We start from the raw sequence: 8,323 nt of genomic DNA, 5'->3' as shown, positions 1-8,323 counted from the left end.
TTTTCACACTTCTACTTTTATTCTAAGAAAATGCAACATGTGTGTTCACATGATACTACTTTGAGGTGCTCCCTACCCAGATTGCCAAACTTAATGCAGCACACAAAATTGCCTCTGAGGTCTGGTTTTCCAAGTAATTATTTTGGTTTGTCAATCTAATCATTCCTATTCCCCCTCTGAAATTCAACACAAGGATTGGGACAAAGAAAAACATCAACTCTGTTATCTTCTTTCTTTCTTTCTCTACCTCCCTATCAAATATGAAAAAGATCTTCCTTGTCTTTACTCTGATCAGATCTCTGTCTATGTTATAACCCTCTCTTTCTTTCTTTTGTGGACTCTGTTTGTTTGTTTTTTTCCCTAGGCACTATCTATATGTCTTCTCATCTTCTTGCACTCAAATTCCTTGATCACTAAGCCTCATAATTTAGCCTGAATTGTTGAAGAGAAACAGGGAAATATGACTGAAAAGAATAAAATGTTTAACATATATGCCAAAGGTACTAATTACAAAATGTACTAAATAATACCTTCCCATTTAAACATTTGTAAATGTCTTAAAATTACTTGATGATAGGACTATGTTCTCTCTTGCTGTCATTCAACAGAAGATGTGAATTTTTCTGCACACATTATGGAATCATCTACAGGATTCACAAAATCCTTGTTAGTGGCAGGTTGATAGCAACACTCAGGATATAGCACCAAGAGGGAGATTGCTGGGAATGAGTGATTTTACATTTTTCAAATACTGTATTCTGTCTCTTTCTCTCCCTCCATATATGTATTTATATAAATAGACATGTATATATATATATATGTGTATATATATACATACTCATGAATACATACATATATGTTCACTATTTTTCCAAGAAGACAGAATTTTTAAAATTGAAAACTCATTATCAAACTTTTAGATTACTTATTTCTTTAACATCTTTCCTCCTGATCTGCTCTCCATCTCTGTTTAACCTTCTCCTTCTTTCTTTTGTGGACTCTTTTGTTTTGTTTTGTTTTGTTTTGTTTTATTTTGTTTTGGCTATTTCCATTTTTATCACCTCTCCCAAAAATACTGCTCTCTGAAATTTAAATAATCTTTTGCACTTTAATTTTATTGTTTTGTCTCTGAGTTCATGGTCTGATCATCCAGCCTACAATTATTGAAGGACTGCTCTGTCCCATTTACTATACAAGTGCCTAATAAATAAACCCTATCCTCAGAGATCTTCACAACATAGTGAGGAAGACAAACATTATCCACAATAAGCATGACAAATATTGTATTAATAATAAATGTGTGTATAAATGGCCATGCATTGCCAATAAGAGAAGTAATCATTCCAGGCGTAGCAAGTGCAGAGAAGATCTGGAAAGAGATACCATTTGAGGTAGTACCAGAGGAGAAAAGGATGAATAAAAGTGTAGTGGATGGAAAAAGTGAGGAAGACCGCTGAAGGCAAAAGAAGAGCATGAGTAGGTATACATAACCTCCTCCATTACACAAAGAATTACATTCAGTCAATTTCCCTGTGTTACAATGTCATCTGCCCACATCAAATGGTATGGAAATACAGAAATATTCTATGGAATTCTTTATGATGTGTTAATGAGGGTGTTATCAAAGGCTTTCTTGTTACATTGCATAGTCTTTTTAGGGAAACTTTGGGAGAAAATTCTTGAAGTTTTAGCATCAGGAAAAATAGTTGCCTCTTTTGAGCAATTAGGTAGTATGTAGCTATGGAGCCTTACGGTGTCACTCTTCATTTTTCATCCATATACTTGTTACTAGAAAACACATTTTGGCTTATCCAGAGCAAATGAATGATAAGACCATGCTATGTCTAATCCCTGACTGCAGGTGATGTCCATAATCTTGTTTTGACTTTCTAAAAAATTATTCTGATACATCTTTTCATGTGTTTTTTTATCATTGTGATGACTTTAAAAGTTTTTGTAACGGATGAGTATGTAAATAAATGCACATATGAGTGAATAATCACAACAATTTGTAATATCTCAAAGTTTTTGATTGCTACAGACTTATCCTGCCAATAACATAAAAATAAGATTGGATAAGTTCTAAACTTCTAAATAAGTTCTAAAATTTTTTTGGACTTTTTCTGTCTTGCCCAGATTAGGAACAGAAGACATCAGGCAAGGAGATATACAAGCTATAGCAGCGGGAGCATAACAGTCCCTTGATACAACCTTCAGTTGAGCATTATGCAAGAAAAGGTGTAGAAACTATTAGATTTCAGGAATCCATACATATCTCAATGGTTGTCAGTTACAAAAGTTGAGTGGGGTGGACTGGCTGGAGATATCAAGGATGTGTCAACAAGGCACAACCGTATACTTTTTTTCCCTGGTCATCTGTTTGGGAAATTTCACTCATATGCTGAGTGTGGCACTGAAGCATGACAAAAAAAAAATGCTCATGGACAGAGGTTCTTGTTCTTTAGTGATAAGGTGGTGTAATAATTTAAGTGCATGATCCCCATGTTATCTTAAGTTATTCAGGCATGTTCTCAGTGAGGAAGGATAAATGAATCAAGTTATTACTTTGTGCTTATTTGCAGACCTGAATGTAGAATAGGTAGACAACATAGAACTTTCTTAAAATTTCAAAATATTAAGGGGTACAAGTGATTTTGGTTACATGTATCATTTTTTGTAATGCTTGAGTTATGACTATAAGTGTGCCCATAACCCAAATAGTGTTCACTGTACCCATTAGGTGTGTTTTCGCCCATTCCTTTCTCCCACCTCCCCCCTGCTTGATTTCCACTGAGTTTTACGTCCCTCTGTTCACACATGTGCTCATCATTTAGTTAACAATTTAGTAGCAAGTACATGTGGTGTTTGTTTTTCCTTTCTTTAGATACTTCACTTAGGATAATGGTCTCCAGTTCCATCCAAATTGTTCCAAAAGACATTACTTCATCCTTTATTATGGCTGAGTAGTACTCCATGGTATACATACACCATATTTTATTAATTCACTCATGAATTGATGGGCACTTAGGTTGATTCCACATCTTTACTATTGTGAATTGTGCTGTGATAAACATTTGAGTACAGGTGTCTTTTTGATGCAATGATTTCTTTTCCTTTGTGGAGATATCCAGTAATGGGATTGGTAGATTGAATGTTAGGTCTGCTTTTAGTTATTTGAGGAATCTCCATACTGTTTTCCGTAGAGGTTGTACTAATTTGCAGTTCCACCAACAGTGTATAAGCATTCCTTCCTCTCTGTATCCATGCCAGCATCTATTGTTTTTGGACTTTTTAATAAAAATAACTCTCACTGGGGTAAAGTGTATCTCACTGTGGTTTTAATTTGCACTGCCCTGACGATTAGTGATGTTGAGCATTTTTTCATATGTTTCTTGGCCATTTGTTTATCTTCTTTTGAAAAGAATTTGTTCATGTCTTTTGCCCACTTTTTAATAGGGTTGTTTATGAATCTCTTGCTGATTTGTTTGAGTTGTTTGTAGATTCTGGATATTAGTCCTTTATCAGACATGTAGTTTGCAAATATTTTCTTCCATTCTTTAAGTTGTCTATTTGTTCTGTTGATTATTTTTCCTTAGCTGTGCAGAAGCATTTTAATTTAATCAAGTCCTATTTATTTATTTTTATGGTTGCTATAATTGCCATTGGGGTCTTAGTCATAAATCCTTTGCCTAGGCCTATATCTAGAAGAATTTTTCCTACATTTTCTTCTAGAATCCTTATGGTTTCATGCCTTACATTTACGTCTTTTATCCATCTTGAATTAATTTTTGTGAGTGGTGAGAAGACAACATAGAACCTTTTTTACAATAACTGTACAATAATATATATATATATATATATATATATATATATATATATATATACTTTTTTTTTTTTTAGGCAGACTCTTGTCCTGTTGCCTAGGCCAGAGTGCCATGGCATCAGCCTAGCTCACAGGAACCTCAAAGTCCTAGGCTGAAAAGATCCTCTTGCTTCAGCCTCCTGAGTAGGTACCAGTGCACACCACCATGCCCAGATAATTTTTTCCATTTTAATAGAGACGGGGAGGTCTCACTCTTGCTCAGACTGGTCTTGAACTCCTGACCACAAGCGATCCTCTTGCCTTGACCTCCCAGAGTGCTAGGGTTATAGGTGTGAGCCACTGGGCCTAGTCATATACAATAATTGTTGACAATCTAGTTAGCTATACATGTTCAAAATGTGTTACTCATAATTATATTATTTATGTTAATCATTGATGTGTTTTGTTAGCCTCAGCAATTAACAAAATCCCAGGAAATTACACATTGAGTCACCTCTGTAATATGTCAGCATTCAGCAATGCTGTCAAAGCTATTTTCTTAAATTCTAACTGCCAGCCTGATTTTAACAGATGAAATGTATAGGGTGTCACTAAGAATAGCAAGGCATTTCTTTTAAACTAGCTAATATTTACATTATAATTTTATCATTTTATGTTTCTCTATACTTGTCTTACTGAATTCTTTATTGTATCTCTCTTTATGAAGTTAGCTGTATGCACAAAAATAATTTTTTGTTAAGATGAATGACAGTTATTTTGTCATACTTTGTTCATAAATATGGCATACTAATCATGTTAAGTCACAGTGACATAGGCTTTTAGGGCCCATAAGAAATAATATGGCACTGAAAAAGTCGCTATTTGAATATCAATTAAAAGTATAAAATGTTAATATTTTTCCTGCAATACGTTCTGTACAACTTCATAATTCCAGTGGCATTGGTAACTATAGCTTTATCACGATATCTGTTAAAATATTTTTAGCAATTTGAGTGAGCCACAAGAGAAAAAAAAGATAACTAGACTTCATTAAATATAAAGCCTATATGCCTCAAATGACATTATTAATTAAATAAAAATGTCACCCACAGAATGAGAAAAATTTGTGTAAATCATATAGTAGATGAAGTTTTAACATTTAGAATATGTTTATGTGTGTTTGTGAATTCCTAATGAAAAATACAGCACAAGTGCAGTGGCCTGTAATCCCAGCTACTGAGGAAGCTGAGGAAGGAGGATCCCTTAAACTCAGGATTTTGAGTTTAGTCTGGGCAACACTGTGATATTCAATCTCTAAAAAAAAAAAGAAAAAAGAATATGTATATAGAATCTTACAGATCAACAACAAGAAGACAAATAACATAATTAAAAATGTGCAAAGGACTTGAATAGTTATTAAACAGAGAATTATTATATGACCCAGCAATTCCACTTTTAGCTATACTCAATACAACTGAAAATACACAGATACCATGCCATTTCTCATTGCAACATTATTTACATAGCCAAAGGTGGGAAAAACTCAAATGCTCATCTATAGATGAAAGGATAAGCAAATGTGGTATATACGTGTAATGACATATTATTATTCAGCCACAAAAGGAATGAAGTACCAATACATTCTATGATATGGATGAATCTTGAAAATATCACATAAGTGAAATAATCCAGACACAAAAAAGACATATATATGTGATTCTACTTATATGAAATATCTGGAATGTAAATTAGAGGTTACCAGGAGCTGGGTAGAAGGGGGAATTGAAAATACTGATTAATGGTTATGTTTATGGTTGTTATGTTATGGTAATGGTTATGATTAAAGAGTTTATGTTTTAAGTGAAGGAAAAAAATTGAAAATAGATAGTGATGAAGGTTACACAATATTGTGTATGTCTAATGCCACTGAATTTTACATTAAAAATAAGCAAAATAGCAAATTTAGGTTTATATATTTTGTCACAATAAAAATAAAATGTATCAAAAATTCAACACAATTGAGTACAACAGTTCAAAATCCCATTTTCACCAAGACAAAACTGCCTTCATTTTGATGTTTACTTCCACTGGCTTGGTGTTCTGAAAGAGCTGGCTTTCAAACAATCTGTGTTTATTAAGTAATAATAAATACTTCACTCATTATTAAGATTTGAAAATTCTCAACAAATCCTCTATAGAGGGTAAGAGAGCAGTACATTCCTCACTGAGTTCCTATAATTCTAGCTAAAGCACGTCACCTTTTTATTTACCTGTGTGGCCTTTTTATGGAGAAATGGGTGATTGATTACTATTTGAGCTTTTAAATAAATCACTATTTCTTTCTTCAAGGATCCCTAGGGATCCAGGGATATAGGGATTTAGGTGTGGAAGCCACTGGTATAGGATAGGGAGGACTTGACTCGGATTCAGAAACCATATGTTCAACTCCAAGTTCTGTCACAAACAATATGGGCTTAATGTATCTATCAAATATAATATCTGATTTAACTTACAATGAAAGATACAACCATAGGCTGTAGTAAACATACCAACCAAAGTGATTCCTAAAGGCTAAAATACATAGATGTGCCAAGGTGTACCAGGCAAAGAAAACAATAAGAAATCAATAATTTAGTATGTGATATCAAATAAATTATCATTTGAGCCCAAAAAACATTATACATGGGAAAGAGCAATACTTTTTAACGATAAAAGTCACAAACATAATGTATATATAATAGTTACAAATAACTCCACCAAAAATCACAACAATTATAGGAGATGCAACAGGAAACTAATAAATAGAAACACATTAATAGTAAGGTACATTAATATTTCAATAATGTTATAGTAAGTGAAACACAAAATTAATAGGTTGATCATATGACTATAAAGCAAACTTTTATCTATAATAATAAAGAAAAACAACTTAATTCACATGGAATATTCACATTACTAGTTTTAAAACATTTGAAGACTTTATTTTTTTAATTTTTTTAAAATTTCTGCATATTACAGGGGTACATATATTTAGGTTACATATATTGCCTTTGTTACTATTATATGTGCACGTAAGTGTTGATAATTCTAATTTGGTGGTGAGTACATGTGGTGCTTGTTTTTCCATTCTTGTGATACTTCACTTAGTAGAACGGTTTTCAGCTCTATCCAGGATAATACAAGAGGTGCTAGATCACCATTGTTTTTTGTGGCTGAGTAGAACTCTATGGTATACATAATCACATTTTATTAATCCACCCATGTATTGATGGGCACTTGGGTTGTTTCCACAGCTTTGCAATTTTGAATTGTGCTGCTATCAACATTCTAGTGCAGATGCCTTTTTTATAGAATGTCTTTTTTTCTTTTGGGTAGATGCCCAGTAGTGGGATTGCTGGAGCAAATGGTAGTTCCACATGTAGCCCTTTGAGGTATCTCCATATTACTTTCACAGAGGTTGTACTAGTTTGCAGTCCCACCAGCAGTCGATGAGTGTTCCTATCTCTCCACATCCATGCCAACACACTTTAAATAATATGCTGATATGCCACTACAATAATTATGTTTTTATATTAAATTTAAAAAACAGTAGCTGTCTTTAAATTGAGTGTTTTAATCGTGTAATTATGTGGATTTTAGTATATCAGGCTTTAATACATGGACAAGGGCTCTAACGTGTATTATACAAATGAGCCAAAGATGGCTCATGTATACTGGCTCTGTGTTGTTTACTTCTTCACAGAAGTCCAGGACCATTATCTGAAAAGCCCACTAGCACCAGACTTAAATTTTCATACATCTGATTGTTTTAAAAATAGCCCAGATAAGCAGATTTTTAGTCATTTAGACCTTTTCTGCTTTGCATACTCCTACAAAACTGAACTCAATATCTGCTGTACATAAGATAAGATAAATCTTATAGCTACAAAACACCCCAAACCACTGCTGCCCTTTGGAGTTCTCTGACCCACTACTTCCCAACATGCTGCTAAGCAACATCACTTGGACATGTAAGTCCCTTCTCTAATTTCCTTCTCCCTGGGACTTCCCTTACCTTTTTCCATTCTAGATGGTCACTCTGCACTGTTGCCTCTGGAAGATCTCATGCTATGAGATACTTCCCTTGAAATGCAACCTATCAAAGAGCTGCATAAGTAAGTCTCACTGTGTGCTGCTGTCACTTTGTGATCATATTGTTTTCCTTGTTCAGCTCTGACATCCCTCAAACTTACTACAACATGTAAACAAATATAATTAAAAATATAGATTGCTCTTGACCCATTATGATGTAAAGCTATTCTTAAGCAGAAATAAGCTGCATCAAAAAACTACCCTAAAACTCTGATTCAGAGCAACAAGACTTTACACTTGAAATTTAGCTAACCTAGATTGGATTTGCCCCATGCTCTCAATTGGGTTCAGGTCTTTTCTGTATCTTTGTTCTCTTTGGATTAGTGAGACAAATGGAGTATTTTCTTCTCATGATGATGGTTAAAATGCAAGATGGGTAAGAATAAACAT

Source organism: Microcebus murinus, chromosome X, assembly GCF_040939455.1.
Source record: "Microcebus murinus isolate Inina chromosome X, M.murinus_Inina_mat1.0, whole genome shotgun sequence".
Lineage (NCBI taxonomy): Eukaryota > Metazoa > Chordata > Mammalia > Primates > Cheirogaleidae > Microcebus > Microcebus murinus.
Note: the sequence above shows the minus strand (reverse complement) of the source record.